We start from the raw sequence: 17,706 nt of genomic DNA, 5'->3' as shown, positions 1-17,706 counted from the left end.
AGTCTTAAGTCTTTATCCTCAAGTCAGAGTCAAGTCTCAAGTAAAGTCAAGCAAGTCCGAGTCAAGTCGTAAGTCAAGACAGACAACTTTCAAGTCAAGTCCCAAGTCGCACACTTTGAATTTCAAGTCCTTTCAAGTCTTTTTTTTAAAAACAATGTTGCAGTTATATGTTAGGTGTAAATAATAGACCATGTGTTCTTTTTTAAAAATCTGTATTAATCTCATCACCTGATGAAACAAGTAACTTACAAAATATGCACAAACTAATTCTGAAATTGCACCTTGCACAGCTCAATTAAACTTTGCTGCAAGAATAGTCTTCCTCTAAATTACAAATTCACAGAATAAACATTCAGCGAAAAATGCAAAAGCAGAACTTCCTGTTGAAACAAAAACTGCTGACATTTCCTTATGTACAAAACCATTTCCTTATGTACAAAACAAATATATATATATATATATGAACAATGAACAAGAATGTGCACTTTAAGTTATTTCAGTTAACTATTAACTATTCTGCATTGCATTTGCAAAAGACCAAATTGGCCAAAAGTCTGTCAGTCATTTGTGCACGATGAGGCCGTGAGAATGATGCCACCATAGCTGAAAACTTCGCTCCACAGGAGCACTACATGCAGGTACTGCCAAAACTCTGGTGGCCACATGAAACAGAGAAGGAAGAGTCTGCATGTTCATTGCCCAGAACAAGAGGGCGCTCTGTCCATCAGCAATATCCAGGTAGTGACTTAGCTGTAGAGCTGGACTCTTCCCCATATCGTTCTTCTGCCTCTTACAGTAAGCAGCAAAGAGTCCTCCATCTTCAGAGTCCTCTTGATGTTCCTCACCAGGAGTCACAGGTTGCTCTGACTTTGCAGGATCTGCCGCATCTTGCAGGATCAGATCTGGCAAAACAAATTAACAACAGCAAAAGAGCCTTTATTACAATTTTAGACAAAAAAAAAAAAAAAAAAAAAAAATACAGAAAAAATATAAACTATATTCAATCTTTACCTTTAACTTTTGTGTCACCTCTGCCTTTATGTCACAACTGCCCAACACATGGTGTTCCACCCACAACAGAGAAAATGCTGGATCCAAAGCAGCTGCTTTAAGGTACACTGGATCTGAAAAGGGGCAGTGATCCCATCTTCTGCTCTAGCCATTCGCACACTGATAAAGATTCCAAGAAATCTTTTGTTCAAAGATGCTTGGAGGCTCCTGACCAGACCATTCAGGAAACGGACTTGAGGCTTCAGTTTCTCAAGGTGGTGATTGAGGGACAGCACAGATGGAACAACAGCACTAATCGTGACTATTTTCTCACCTTGTGTCAAATCTGTTGCTTCTCCAAAAGGCTTCAATATGTCCACCATCTCCTTCAACAGGTTCCACTCTCGTGTTGTGAATAATAACTCCTTGTGCCCAGCCATTTCAAGAACAGCACAGAGTTTTAGATGTTCACATTGGAGAACTGCCTTCACTTGTCTCAGTGTTGAATTCCATCTTGTGATTACAGCAGCAGGGATCCCTTTCTGTTCACCAAATTCAGCTTCAAACACATCTTTGAATGTTGTGCTTGTGTGCAGTAGAGAGCTGAGCTTAGATAATTTTGAAAGTGAAGGAGATGCCACTTTGGTCTCTGACAAACCATCTCTCACCACCAGCTGAAGTGTGTGCAAGAAAACACTGCAGGCGCTGTGTCTTTGCCATAGCAGCACCTACTGTTTCCTGATCTTCCAAGGTTAAGTCGTGCCAGAGCTCTGGGTCGTCAAGATGATCACCGTCATCATCATCATGTTCCTCACCTTGCTCAGTGGGGAAGCACACAGTGAATGCTTTCCGCATATTGGCAGCATTGTCACTAATAATATAGTCTAGTTTATCTTTGATGTTGTATTCGTCACATATAGCTTCAAATTTCTCACAGATTCTTTCACCAGTGTGTAATCCTTTGAAGCGGTCAAAGGCCAGCAGTTTGGATTTTAGCTGCATCCTCTCTGTCTCTTTCTGTATCCAGTGCACAGTGATACCAAGGAAACCCCTCATCCTTCGGTCTGACCAAATGTCCACAGTGACTGAAACATGATCAGTCTCGCTCAACTGAGTTTTTAACATTGAACGTTTCTCAGCAGCGAGGTTCTCTGTTTTTGATATAATTGTTCTGCGACATACCGGGCTGTATTTTCTGTCAACTACCGTCAGAAAGTGCCGAAAATTCTTGTTTTCCACAATAGAAAGGGCAGGTTGCAACCAATAATCAAGTCACTTAATAATGCATTCGTGATAGCTTTCTGCTGTGGATGAGTCATGCTGTACTGTCCGGCACAAGTGTCCATAAACTGTGATATGGAAGGCTGTTGAGGTTCATTTGTGATCCTCTTTTTCATCTGGTATTCTTCAAATCTGATAGAGGTAAGCATATTAGACTCATGTCAGAAATTCCATTACAGCCATTCATGAATTGCATTTGACTTTAAGTTGATCCTAATAATCCTAAATAACTGTTAACACTTAAACCCTCATAGTTTTCAGACAATAAAAAATATAAATGAAAAATATATAAACAATATTTATTAAAACACTTTTCTCAAAACTCTGCATACAGTTCTAATAAGCAATGTTTAGCATCCCTGTTAAGAATAACTGACCTTTGCAAATAAACAACAGCTAATAACATAAGTATTTTATTTGATGTATTGACATAAATGACAGAAGAAAAAGGCCATATATAGCAGGACTACTCAATTACACACTAAGGTGGGCCAGATTTTCTAACCAAAATTTTTTTTCCCTGGCTCAGACATGCAAAAGTTAAACACGACCATATGTTACCGGCACCAAACCTAGGGGAATCTAGACCGGCAGCAAGCGGCACACAGGCTAGAGAGCACTGCGTAGCCAAATATGAGCAAACTGTTGATTAATAGAGAGGACACCAAAGTTAGCATCTTGCTCAGGCCGGAGCTCATTTATTTCTGAGCTGCGCGTGCGCAGAGCCTATAGCTAGAGTCTCTCTGGTAGTTCCACGGCAATGCAAGAGCACCATCCACTGGCATAATGAAATATAACCATGGTCTGGCAACACATAACAATGTCAAAATAATTCACAATAATAAACAAAAATAAGGGGTAATTGGTTTTCTTACAAAAATAAACATGTAGCTCTACGGGGTTAATGATGAGGAGGAGACGGAGAGAAACTCTCTTCCCTGAGTACAGCTACAGAACCCACTTTCTGAAACGGACCCTGCTCACCATTCACCGACAATTGTGAGCTAACAAGTTGCATGTTATTCTTGGATGTGCTTGTAGGACCGGATTTAAAATAGCATGACAAACATATCATACCTGTTAAAGCCAAACAATATCATCAACGTAGCCTGGAGAACATTTGCTAATAAGATGAAGTTAGCTAAGTCGCTATCTTATCGTAGCAAAAAAAAGCACCACCTACCGTTCTTTATGCAACTTCAAATGTCGGACAAAGTTGGAAGTTGTTCCATCTCCGTCTGAGATTCTTTTCTTGCATGTTTTGCATGTTGCATTTCGGTTTTTTTCGACTACTTCGTAGTTTGTGTAGCCGAAAGAAATTACTTTTGGGAGCATTTTTGGCTCGAGCGTTTTTTTGTTTGTTTTTTTAAAAATCTGGTTCATTTGATTGGCTGTGCTACAGCCCACGCTCACGTACATACGGAGTGTGGTAAGAATGAATGAATGAATAAAGTGAATTAATGGTCCGCACTTTTTATATAATATGTATGTTAAATTTTAGATTTGGGTAAAATATCAAGTCTTTTCAAGTAAACAGGTTCAAGTCCAATTCAAGTCCCAAGTCACTGGTGTAAAAGTCCAAGTCAAGTCACAAGTCTTACAACCTTTTTTCAAGTCAAGTCTAAAGTCATAAAATTAATGACTCGAGTCTGACTCGAGTCCAAGTCATGTGACTCGAGTCCACACCTCTGTTATTTAACATTCAAACGGTTTAGAATTAATTAAATCAAATTTAAAAATATTAATTACACACATAAGATTAACAATTTTAAGTATATTGAACATAAAACTAAGAATTAATTTTTAAAAAGCCCATGTTTTATTTCTTAGAGTGTACATGGATCATTTTAGTTCAGCTGGGTGTCTTTGCTTTTGTTATATTTCTTTAAGAGTTCAAAATGTGTTGATTACATAAATAAAATGTAATTTTCTCTGTAGCACTTCATGGATTTCATAAGCAGGACACCTTAGTTGTTCACACAAAGGTAGAAAACAATATACAGTGTTATCTTCATTTTAGATGTCAAAAAGTATTTGCGGCTCCCAGTGTTTTCTTTTGCGTGGAAACCGGGTCCAAGTGGCTCTTTGGGTGTAAAAGGTTGCAGACCCCTGCTCTAGGCCTTAAAGGGTTAAGACCCTCTTATGTCACGCGCCTCTGACACTCTTCTAAATGTTATTTCTCTTATAGCTATAGAAGAAGGATTACACACAGTCTGACCAGCATCAAGGCAAGTGTTTTAGATACCAAAGATCCCTTTAATAATCCCTTCCCCCGTACAATATCTAATCATGCTTTTTATTTTTTTGATCAGCAGTTCTAATGATCCACAGCTGCAGGTTAACCAGCCATGCAACCCACAACTTTTATTTCTGTCATTTCTTTTCCCAGCCAAATATTTTTTTTCTTTAAATTTAAACTTTTTAAATTTTTTTCTCTACGGTGCTTGAGTGTAATCACTTTTCATTCTTACCTACTCTTTCTCTTACTTTACTATTACACTTAATAGCATTATTTATTACATCTTTCTGATTACTGTTTTGTTATTGTTACCAATACACTCTAATCAGTTGTCATTGTATTTAGGCTTTTTGTTTACTCACTGAATTATATTATTCTCAATTCTTTCCACTGCTTCTCTACTGTTATGTCCCATGCCTTTCTCTCATTCAGTTCTGTCTTACTTCCCTGTTCTTGTTTTAATAGTTTGTTATATTTATTTTAATTTACCTGAGAACCAGTTTACTGGCCTTATCATTTTCCTCCCAGGTGTTTCTTCTAATATTTTATTCTCAAATTTAGAGCTTCTATCTTTCTGTTCCTCACTCTAATGGGCACTATTCTTTTTTACATTTTTTGTTGTTTTTTTGTTCATAGTACTCAGCATTTGATCACTTGTTTAAGCAACTTCACTGATGTGGGCCCTAAACTTTACAAACAAGTTACATCTTTTTTCCTTTTTTTTTCTTTTTTAAGCAAACAATTTTGCTTCCTGTCTCAGGTGACTCCTCTGAGCTTCGCACAAGCTCACCATAACAATAACCTCTTTGAGACATGCAGGTCAGTCTTTTACTCTTCTTCTCACACACTTCCATTTAGCTTAGATCATTTGAAAGCCTGTGCACTGGTCAAGGACACTCTTGGCAGGATGTCGGGGCCCACCCCACACACTCCACAGTCAGAGCAACTTGAGCCAGCTGCACCCTGTGACGCTGTTTACAGGCCGCCTCCTGCAGCAGCGGCTCAGCTGATGTGAGCTCTCTCAGTACAACACTTTTCCTTTTTTTTCTGCTACTGTCTCCCTCTGCCACACTCAACAGGCGCTAAATTTTACTTTAAATTGTTAAGTCACAATCCCTGACTTATTAAACCACCATTTCCAACAGAACTCTTCTATTTCACTTCACTATTATCCATCCAGCTATTATGCTCTAGGTTTAATATATCAGTTAGTTGCTGTCTACTTTCTTTTCTCTTCCCAACTACTTATTTGTGACGGCAGCATTTTAAACAGATCTCTAGCAGGTGTCTCTTATTGTTAATTTGTTCATATTTGTCCTCATGACCACTTCACCCCACATTTCAGCCTATTTATTCTGAACTCCTCTAAGCTTCACACAATTTCTTTCCAACAATCATTCATTTCACATCATATTACTCAGGTATCTTTTCCACTTTCTGTATGCTTTTGGGTGAGTTCATGAGCCCTCTGCAGAACTTTTTTAACAAAGGCAAAACTTCATTATTTACTTCTCTTGCACTCCTCTTTGGTGAGTGATAACAAACCCTCAATATACCGAATTTCCCAGAGGGACCCACCCGAGGGATTAATAAAGTTTTATCTTATCTTATCTTATATACATTTCACATGCAAACTCTGAGACATTATTAGATTCTTCTACAACGCCTGCATTTTACTGAGATTGATTTATGGATGCTGTTTTGACTCTCTTATCTTCTTTCTAGCCCAAACATGTTCTTATTTATTTAGTCTCCATCTCTCGTTCCTTCTTAAGATGCTCAGATGTTCTTAGATCATCCACACTACCTTCTATATTTCTCCAAACACAACACAAACCTCCCTATTTCATTTATTATTTGTTTGTGTGATTTATTTACTTTCCCTCTAATTATTTTAGGCCTGGGTTTTATAAAAAAAATACTCACCACTGGTAACACGAACATCCATCTTGTCCACGTTATTATTCCCCCTTTTTGCCCGGGTTCGCATGCTGGTAGATCGCTCGAGGCTTGTCGTGTTCACAGAGGAAGCCATTACTCCAACTTGATTATGACCTACAGGTGAGAGGTCACAGCATCGCGGTCTCCTATTGGTCATGTAGGAAGCAGGAAGCAGCAAAAGCGCGGCTTCCTCTGTTGGCTTAACAACAAACTGGCTAAAAAATGGGAAATCTCGACTGAAAAAACTAATTAACGAGGAGATTTCGAAAAGAGGCCCACTGAAGCTTATAAAATATCTTCAGAGGAAAAAGCTACTTAAAAGAAAAATAAAATGCAAAGTCTGCCAGCAGAAAATGGAACTGAAGAAAAGGGTGAACAACGGAGACCAATATGCTTGGTAAGATATCTATATTAATTTTCATATTATGTTTTTAGACTCAACCTCATACGAAGTGACACACTTACTGTAAAATTTATTAGTATTATTTGTTTTCACACCAAAATTCTCCTTAAAACGGAGCTAACCGTGGTTTCATTTAAAGCGCATGGTCTGGCAAATTAAAGCAAGTGAAGTCAGTTAGATTATCACCTTAAAGACTTGTCATTAACATTACAACTACACAGAGTCCCTTTTATCACATTTTTCTTATTTGATAAAAAGACACAATGGCAAATTGAAGGCTACAATTAAACAAAACAAGGAATGACAAAATTTGTCTGCAAGTGCACATTAAGTTTAGTTTAAATAAATACTTATTGCATATAATTAAACATACATATTTCATGTTACTATTTTGAAAATAGGATCTGTCGTGGAGCAGCACATGGTGGACACGTCAAACAAACCTCCGTCAGACACAAGTCACTTTTCAGCCGTTCTAAAGTCTCACTCCAACGCTGATGCAATTTATCTACAGGTGAGCTTAAACACTACAGAAAAAAATAACGAAATAGGTTTAAATTACTCTTTGTAAGGATGTTTTTTTTTCTCTCAAGATTTTCTCAGGGTCTGCGATTACGTCAAATCGACATGATAGATGACACCATTGCAGGCAGCACAACAACACTTAGTAAAATGTCCAAAAAAATAAGGAGGGTATGTGTGGCTGCAGTTCAAAGATTGAGACGTCGTACAGGTCAGCAGATTCGTGGCCGAAGGGAGTTTGTTGTGATTGATGAGAGTCACTTTCGTCACAAACGAAAGGTAAGTTTTTGTGACTGTAATTTAATATTACATCTATGTATTTATCAACCTTTCATAGTATCATTTAGTCATTTTTTTTTTCATTTTTTTGTTACTGCATCAGTATGGGAGAGGAAGAATGGCTGGGGGATGGAAAAGAAGAAAGTGGGTCTTTGGAATGCTGGGCATAAAACATCGAGGGAAAACGAGGCCTATCTTGCGAAAGTTACAATGTACTTTAAAAACTTTCACATCTATAAATAGGTTGTAAGGTATATATGGTCCCCACTTTAGATGGGCTCACTCAAGATACTTTACTAACAAGTAGCAAATGGTTTGTAACTTCCTAAATAAGTTTATTAAGGTATTTATGAGTATTTATAGATAATTTATCGAAAAAGAAGTTGGCCGATAGTGAGTTACAGCTTTGGCAGCCTTTAAGTGACAGTTATAAATGTATTGTAAGACATCTGTTAAGCTATAGCAGCTGACTGATGTAACCCTGATATTCAGTGTTTATAAAACATCTAGTATGAAACTACTATGTGTAGTACATGTAGAGTTTATAGTATTATATAGGGTATGTTAACCATCTACTTACCTTTTACCAATGATTTTGTATACCACTGAACATCCTGAAATGAGTGGTTTGTAACTGATGCAGAGTAGTGTTTATAAATGATTAATCAATGAGTTTTAGAACATGAAAACATAATTAATAAAGTGTTGTACATTAACTTATTAATCATGAATAAAGTGTTTAAATCAGTGCTTGTAAACTATTAACTGATTATGAGAAATACTTTGTAGATGCTGTAGAGAGAATTAAGTAACCATTAACTAATGCTTAACAGATGATTAACTAATGCTTAATAGTGTTCACTTATTATAAAGTGTTACCGAATTGGTTTATAGTTCTCATTCTTACTGTTATTAGTTTGGATATGTTATAATTTAGCTCTAGGTTAGGTTATCCTTTTCTTTTTTTACTTTAGTCAAGCAGCTATCTATTAACCTTTTGGTCATACCTTCTTTAAGCTAATAATCCAAAAAAGTGCCTGCAATCCCTATTTACTCATTATCCCTATTTTGGCAATTAATATTTTCTTTTACTCAATTTTACCCACAAATTTTCCACCTTACATCATATTTGTTGCTTAACAAATATTATTTTTGTAGATCTTTCTGTTTAAATTCCTTAAACAACAACATATTATTTCAGCAGCAGTGTCTATCTTCCTCTTTATATTCAACAATTCTTAATTTTTGCCGACTTATCTCTTTTAACTGCTCTGATGCTCCTCTCACTCCTCCACATACCTTAGGGATAATTCACAAACTGCCTGCATACACAGCGCTCTGCAGCACAGAGAGCTCAGTTTTTTCTCAGTCTCTCAAATCAGTCCCTCTACAACTTTTTATTCATCTACCTACTAACTTCCCATTCTCCTTATTTATTTATCAAAACCCACAGCTTCTGCAGTATTCCTCTAACTCTTATTTACAGCAAGAGTTATTTTAAGCAATATTTACAGCAATACATGGTTATACTCTAGACTACTACTTAGCAATATTTACAGCAGTGATTATACTTAAGGGTTAGTAACAGCTATTTACATATTTACACTTTGGCCAAAGGTGTCGCCTTTCATACCGCGATGCGCGCAATTTACCCAACGTGTCCAGCCCAGTGGACTAAGAAACCCTCAGATTCCCACTGTGAGTCCCAAGTCCCTGCATTACTTGCTGAGTTCTTATCTCCAAAAATCCCCCAAAGCCCGAGCAGACCTGACTACCTAGCAATTCACTTGGGTTAATTAGGTTAACCAATTAAATGGTTAACCTAGTTAGCCTGTGTCACCTTATCTACCTAAATGGATAACTAGGTTTCCAGCGGTAACCACCTTGAGGGTGCCGACATATAATTCACTTTTCATCACTTTTTATCACTTCAACTTTTTACTTCTGAGCAACTTACGCCTATTCTTCAGATACACTTCCTCAACACTAAAGAATAGCGGAAAAATAAACCCAAACTCCCCCAACACAGCCCTGGAGTCATACTCCAGCACAGGGCAGAGCAGCCTTTCACACACACAAACCCCAAATACACACACACAGCGCTCACTCACACTCCCCCCGCGGGTCACACAAGTTACAGGAAAAACACACACACACACACATATGATGCAGCAATAAACTCCACTCCTTCAGCGTCTGCAACTAACATTATTTCTTACAGTGTAACACTTTATCTCTTACAATAACAGCGACCGTTTGATCAAAGTCCTTTTCAAGGTTAGGTGAAATCTACTTGGAGCCAAGGTGGGAACCCCCCTTCTGCACTCAGATAACACCAACATTGAGCAGAAAAAAAACCTCTGCTTATTAGAGACCCTTACCAGCAATCATTCATGTATTTTTTTTATATCCTGTGGCTTTTTTCACGGTTTCTTGACATGCTGTGTAGGTAGGTGTGTACTGATATCGACATAACGGGGAAACATCTGGCTTTGACTATTGTTCACCTGTAGTTTGAATGCTGGACATTTGCCTGTTTAAATCATAAGAACTGTCACCATACAGAGATGTGTCTTCTGCATGCAATAATGCAGTTCTGCTTGTGTTGAGTGATGTAAACAAACAATCTATCTACGCTCTTCAAACATCAAAACAGATCATTTGATTTTTTTATGACACAGCAATGGTGAGTGTTCTCACCCTCTGCGCTTTGTAACTTACCATAATCTTTCCGTTTTCGTATTTCGGACATGATTTTGGAGTCCACCTTCGTAGTAGCAAAATAAACCTACCGGAAATGTACAAACCTACATCCGGTCTTAAAACAGGAAGTTAGCATTTTCTCGTGCACAGGGTCTATATTACTGTACTGTGTGTGTATAAGGACCAGAAATGGCACCTGTAAGAGACATGGTTACAAAGAGGATTTCAATCTAAAGGCTGTCTGTCACGCAGTAGAACTTGGGAACAGAGCAGCTACGAAATCTGTCTTTGTTATTATGCTCAGCGTCTTTTAGTTTACATTTTGACTGCACAGTTGTGAGCTTTTTGTTATGCACAAAAACAACATTGTTTTATTTCATTTATGGAGCATTATTATTTAATGAATGCTGATAATTTATTTCTGAGTAATGTTTTCTTGCACATCTACGCTGTATGTTGATAAAAGTGCCTATGTGAGATTTGGGGCACAGCTTTGACTAAGAACTCTCTTTTTGTTCTTACTTTATGTCTTAAAAAATATCGAGATATATATCGTATATCGCCATCCAGCTAAAGAATATCGAGATATGAATTTTTGGGTCATATCACCCAGTCCTAGGCTCACTCAAAATACTTTACTAACAAGTAGCAAATGGTTTGTAACTCCTAAATAAGTTTATTAAGGTATTTATGAGTATTTATAGATTATCTATTGAAAAAGAAGTTGGTCGATAGTGAGTTACAGCTTTGGCAGCCCTTAAGTGACAGCTATAAATGTATTGTAAGACATCTGTTAAGATATAGCAGCTGACTGATGTAACCCTTATATTCGGTGTTTATAAAACATCTAGTATGAAACTAGTATGTGAGGTACATGTAGAGTTTATAGTATTATACAGGGTATGTTAACCATCTGCTTATCTTTTACCAAAGATTTTGTATACCACTGAACATCCTGAAATGAGTGGTTTGTAACTGATGCAGAGTAGTGTTTATAAATGATTAATCAATGAGTTTTAGAACATGAAAACATAATTAATAAAGTGTTGTACATTAACTTATTAATCATGAATAAAGTGTTTAAATCAGTGCTTGTAAACTATTAACTGATTATGAGAAATACTTTGTAGATGCTGTAGAGAGAATTAAGTAACCATTAACTAATGCTTAACAGATGATTAACTAATGCTTAATAGTGTTCACTTATTATAAAGTGTTACCGAATTGGTTTATAGTTCTCATTCTTACTGTTATTAGTTTGGATATGTTATAATTTAGCTCTAGGTTAGGTTATCCTTTTCTTTTTTTACTTTAGTCAAGCAGCTATCTATTAACCTTTTGGTCATACCTTCTTTAAGCTAATAATCCAAAAAAGTGCCTGCAATCCCTATTTACTCATTATCCCTATTTTGGCAATTAATATTTTCTTTTACTCAATTTTACCCACAAATTTTCCACCTTACATCATATTTGTTGCTTAACAAATATTATTTTTGTAGATCTTTCTGTTTGAATTCCTTAAACAACAACATATTATTTCAGCAGCAGTGTCTATCTTCCTCTTTATATTCAACAATTTTTAATTTTTGCCGACTTATCTCTTTTAACTGCTCTGATGCTCCTCTCACTCCTCCACATACCTTAGGGATAATTCACAAACTGCCTGCATACACAGCGCTCTGCAGCACAGAGAGCTCAGTTTTTTCTCAGTCTCTCAAATCAGTCCCTCTACAACTTTTTATTCATCTACCTACTAACTTCCCATTTTCCTTATTTATTTATCAAAACCCACCGCTTACGCGTATTCCTCTAACTCTTATTTACAGCAAGAGTTATTTTAAGCAATATTTACAGCAATACATGGTTATACTCTAGACTACTACTTAGCAATATTTACAGCAGTGATTATACTTAAGGGTTAGTAACAGCTATTTACATATTTACACTTTGGCCGAAGGTGTCGCCTTTCATACCGCGATGCACGCAATTTACCCAACGTGTCCAGCCCAGTGGACTAAGAAACCCTCAGATTCCCACTGTGAGTCCCAAGTCCCTGCATTACTTGCTGAGTTCTTATCTCCAAAAATCCCCCAAAGCCCGAGCAGACCTGACTACCTAGCAATTCACCTGCACTGTAAAATCTAATTAGTTCCCAGAACTCAAAAAAATTATGGAAACTCGTTGCCTCAAAAAAATTGAGTAAAGCTTAGCTAAAAATGACTAAGTTAGATCAACTTCTTTATTTTGAGTACTCTGTACAAGCTCATTTGTTCCCAGAACTCAAAAAAATTGGATCAAGTTTACGTAAGATGACCAAGTTAGGGCAACTTACCCATTTTGAGTACACTGTACAGCCTTGTTAGTTCCCAGAACTCAAAAAAATTATGGAAACTCGTTGCCTCAAAAAAACTAAGTAAAGCTTACTTAAGATGACTGTTAGGACAACTTATACATTGCAAGTCTGCAGTATTAACAATAACTTGATATTTCTGACTGTACAATACTAATTGTTTACCTACTGACAAACATGTTAAGTTCAACTAAATGAAAAAACAATTTGTGGTAACATGAATATGATTAAAAATAATTAACAACAATTTTTGTAATGATGTTAAAATGAGCCCAACTTTTATTTTCAAACACAACAAAGTATAACAGCCAACATACTGGACACTGTTCTGCTGAACAACAAACAATTATATTGCCATCACTGTTATAATCTTACAATGAAATAAAGTCTCAGATGTAATTATTCTGTAAATAAGTTTAGGCCTACCACAAGTTTGTTTTGTACTTACATTACTTATATAATCAAAATAAAATATTTGTTGTTCTGTCACAAGTGCAGTCTCTAATTTAAACAACACATTTGTTTTCCATTCCAACACATGAGCTGGAATGTTGTATTATTTTAAGGATGCTTGTTTCCAGTCCAGGCATTACTGCCTGAATGACTGTCATGGACCGAGGTGATCCAAATGTAGGTGCAGAAGAAAGTCTTTAACTTCCCTTAAGTACAGTGGCAGTGGATGTGGGTTGGAGATGCAATGAGCTTGAACCTGCAGGCGACCATCTTCACTGACCACACCATCTGTGACGGAGGACTTGTCTCTCCTGTTGTCCTGCAAGCAAACAATCATATTTTTTGGAACATGATCTTAATTGCTTTCTTAAAACATTTTTTCTGCATTCGGTATAACCGTGGCTCAGGGGGTTGGGATGGGCACCTGTAACCGGAAGGTCGCCGGTTCGATCCCCGGCCTCTCTGTCCTGGTCGTTGTGTCCTTGGGCAAGACACTTTACCCTACCGCCTACTGGTGTTGGCCAGAGGGGCCGATGGCGCGATATGGCAGCCTCGCTTCTGTCAGTCTGCCCCAGGGCAGCTGTGGCTACAACCGTAGCTTGCCTCCACCAGTGTGTGAATGTGAGCGTGAATGAATAATGTCATTGTAAAGCGCTTTGGGTGCCTTGAAAAGCGCTATATAAATCCAATGCATTATTATTATAAAACAGACTCCAATTTAGACGATCTCAGGCTCCCTCCCCACCGGAGAGGTGACATTCAATGTCCCAATTGTCAGTCTGGATAGCCCTGACCACACACAATAATGTCATGAAAGCATCATTTTAAAAAGGGCTATGCAAACATGGCCAATAACTTTCATTCTAATGATGTGCAAAATGATTTTGGGCACAAAACAGATTTTGCTGTTAGAAAACTTGCAGACTTCACTATATACAGTGTAGACCCTCTAAACTAAGTTTGGGGGATGTGATCTTTCAAGAAATGCAGACCAAACTGTTGTTGTTTGTTTACTTACACAGCATGTCTTGAAGAATTAACTGTGGTCACCAGCAACAGCATAGTGCAGTCATATCTCAAGTCTAATAACAGAAGACAGGAAAAGATCAGTAAAGAAACAACTTCCCCAAACCAAAGCACAAATAAAACAATAAATAAAACAGGCTGATCTAAAGTATGATTAAAGTTCAGCCTGATTAATATAAATGTCATTGACAGTTGCTAATATATTGGAAAACCAAAATACCACTGAGTTGATGTCTTTCTGTCCAACAGCAGGAGTGCTGGTCCCGAGCCTCAAAGACAGTAAGAAGCAAGCAGAGGGAGAAAAAACAGAACACTGATTTGATCCTTAATGGCTGTGCAATCATTGTAACATAGAGTTTGCTTATGTTGTTAAATAAAGGCTAGATTTGTTATTATGCTCAGCGTCTTTTAGTTTACATTTTGACTGCACAGTTGTGAGCTTTTTGTTATGCACAAAAACAACATTGTTTTATTTCATTTATGGAGCATTATTATTTAATGAATGCTGATAATTTATTTCTGAGTAATGTTTTCTTGCACATCTACACTGTATGTTGATAAAAGTGCCTATGTGAGATTTGGGGCACAGCTTTGACTAAGAACTCTCTTTTTGTTCTTACTTTATGTCTTAAAAAATATCGAGATATATATCGTATATCGCCATCCAGCTAAAGAATATCGAGATATGAATTTTTGGGTCATATCACCCAGTCCTAGGCTCACTCAAAATACTTTACTAACAAGTAGCAAATGGTTTGTAACTCCTAAATAAGTTTATTAAGATATTTATGAGTATTTATAGATAATCTATTGAAAAAGAAGTTGGTCGATAGTGAGTTACAGCTTTGGCAGCCCTTAAGTGACAGCTATAAATGTATTGTCAGACATCTGTTAAGATATAGCAGCTGACTGATGTAACCCTGATATTCAGTGTTTATAAAACATCTAGTATGAAACTAGTATGTGTAGTACATGTAGAGTTTATAGTATTATATAGGGTATGTTAACTATCTGCTTATCTTTTACCAATGATTTTGTATACCACTGAACATCCTGAAGTGACTGGTTTGTAACTGATGCAGAGTAGTGTTTATAAATGATTAATCAATGAGTTTTAGAACATGAAAACATAATTAATAAAAAGTGTTATACATTAACTTATTAATCATGAATAAAGTGTTTAAACCAGTGCTTGTAAACTATTAACTGATTATGAGAAATAGTAGTAGTAGATAATAATAGTAGATGCTGTAGAGATAATTAAGTAACCATTAACTAATGCTTAACAGATGATTAACTAATGCTTAATATGTGCACTTATTATAAAGTGTTACCGACAAATTATATGTCAACAAGTCACTTATAACTGTTTATATTTCCGCAATAATTTTTTGACAAATACCCCTAATCACTTTTTTCTGACGATCACTTTTTGGCACAACAACGGCAGCTGGCAAAGCAACTAGTGGAGTGGTTATATGGAACATTACGTGTTGTAGGAAGGTAAACTGGAGACCGTTGATCTGTGAACTTTTTTGCATGGTAAAACACTTCATGAGTTTGGCATTATTCAGTAACTTTCCACATAAAAAAATAACCAGCTTTATTAAATGGTAACACTGGGACAGACCCTCCCGCCCTGCAGCAATTGAAATAGACTCCAGCCCCCTTCCTCTTGTACAAGCTGGATGGATGGGTGGATAGATGAATAAATGGATTGCATCAATGATTTTTTTTTTGTTATTTCTGAGAGCAAAGTTAATAAATATTTATTTAGCCTTTTACTTTGGGTCTTGCACTTTGCAGACAGTCGCTCGACACAATGTAGGGTTTATATGGCGTTATTTTTGTGCCACTATTCTGAGCGCACGTAAAAAAAGTTTGCAGGTGCAAGTGTTGCATTTTGAGAAATTTGTTTCGAGCGAAGAAAAGCTAAATTTGAGTGAACAAAATTCATTGCTGCATGCAAAAAATGTATTTCAGTGTTTGCTATTATCCATACACACACACACAATAGCAGCCCCTCTCGCTCAGTTTTTGCATTTGCACTTGCTCGCAATGTGATGCTTGCGCTCTCAACTTTTCTGCCTGTGCACCCTCAACTCTTTCTGTACACCGTTATATTTGTGCCACAAAACCAGCCAATAACAGACTTGGATGCAAAAAAATCTGATTGGCTGTTTTCGTCTCCAATCAGCTCGAAATGACGAAATGCAGTATCCCAGAATCCATTTCGTCCAAAACTCAAACGAGGCAGTAGCGGAGGAGCACAGAGTGGCGGAGTTTGAAATATTACTCTTTCTGGGTCACAAAATAAACTTTTAAGATTTTTTCATGCGAGAATGTTGCTGTGTAAACTTCAAATATCTGCTCGATTTATCGAGACATCACATATTTGCATAAGTGCTCTAATGTTTTCGGAGATGCCTGTTACCCACCAGCTGACCGGGTGGTCACTCGGGTTAAATGTAATATATAAGGCTGAACTGACAAAAAAAATTACCAACTACACCACCAGGTCTTATAGGACAAACCATAAAGCCTTTGAACTAAAACAAACGCTGTTGTGACAGTGATGTACACTGTCTTGTTGGTATATAAGTATGATTTGTATCACCTTCATGTTTCGCTCTCACCACATATCCAAACCGATATCATGACCAGCAGCTTTTACAGCTGTGGCTCCAGCAAACATCAGCTGATACTAGGAAATTAATATTACATTAATTCTAACAACAGCTTATCAAGCTTGAACGTTCTGCTGTTGTTTAGCGCAACATCCGCTGGTTTCCTCTTTCTGGCGCAAAGTGGGTGATAAACAAACAAGAGAGACGATCAGCTGATCATTGATCAGTTTCATGATTGAAATTGCAACAGGAGAGGGAGGGGAGAGAATGAGAGAAGAAGAGGCAGCTGACAGCGTAAAGACAGAATAACTCCAGCTTTGTGTCTTTTTCATTCTAGCTGAAGTACGGGGCGAATCACGTTCCTTCTCCCCTCAATACGGATGTATTGTAATTGGTCCAGCCCAGAGTTGATTATGACCAATTGGCTAATCCACCACCTTTCATTGTTTATACCGTTACAAAAACAAACATAAAAATGAAAAATCACCATCGGCCCACCGGGCAGATGCCCGGTATGCCCAATGGCCAGTACAGCTATGCGGTCAGCTGGCAGGTAACAGGCATCTCCGAAAACATTAAAGCACTTATGCAAATATGTGCTGTCTCAAAAAAATCGAGCAGATATTTGAAGTTTACACAGCACCATTCTTGCATGAAAAAATCTTAAAAGTTTATTTTGTGACCCAGAAAGAGTAATATTTCAAACTCCGCCACTCTGCGTTCTTCCGCCACTGCCTCGTTTGAGTTTTGGATGAAATAGATTCTGGGATATTGCATTTTGTCATTTCGAGCTGATTGGAGACGAAAACAACCAATCAGATTTTTTTGCATCCAAGTCTGTGATTGGCTGGTTTTGTGGCACAAATAGGGCTTTGGCCACGCCCCCTCCCGC

At 37.3% G+C, this 17,706-nt stretch overlaps 1 long non-coding RNA gene across 1 annotated transcript; it reads left to right on the top strand.

The window, feature by feature from the left end:
* The first annotated feature begins 7,337 nt into the window (after nucleotides 1–7,337).
* LOC120443015 lies at nucleotides 7,338–9,087 on the top strand. Its single transcript, XR_005615066.1, has 3 exons — nucleotides 7,338–7,368; nucleotides 7,448–7,655; nucleotides 7,759–9,087. It is a non-coding gene; the product is annotated as an uncharacterized LOC120443015 (long non-coding RNA).
* Nucleotides 9,088–17,706: the final 8,619 nt, after the last annotated feature.

Source organism: Oreochromis aureus, linkage group 12, assembly GCF_013358895.1.
Source record: "Oreochromis aureus strain Israel breed Guangdong linkage group 12, ZZ_aureus, whole genome shotgun sequence".
Lineage (NCBI taxonomy): Eukaryota > Metazoa > Chordata > Actinopteri > Cichliformes > Cichlidae > Oreochromis > Oreochromis aureus.
Note: the sequence above shows the minus strand (reverse complement) of the source record. Positions and strands in the feature narration are given on the sequence as shown.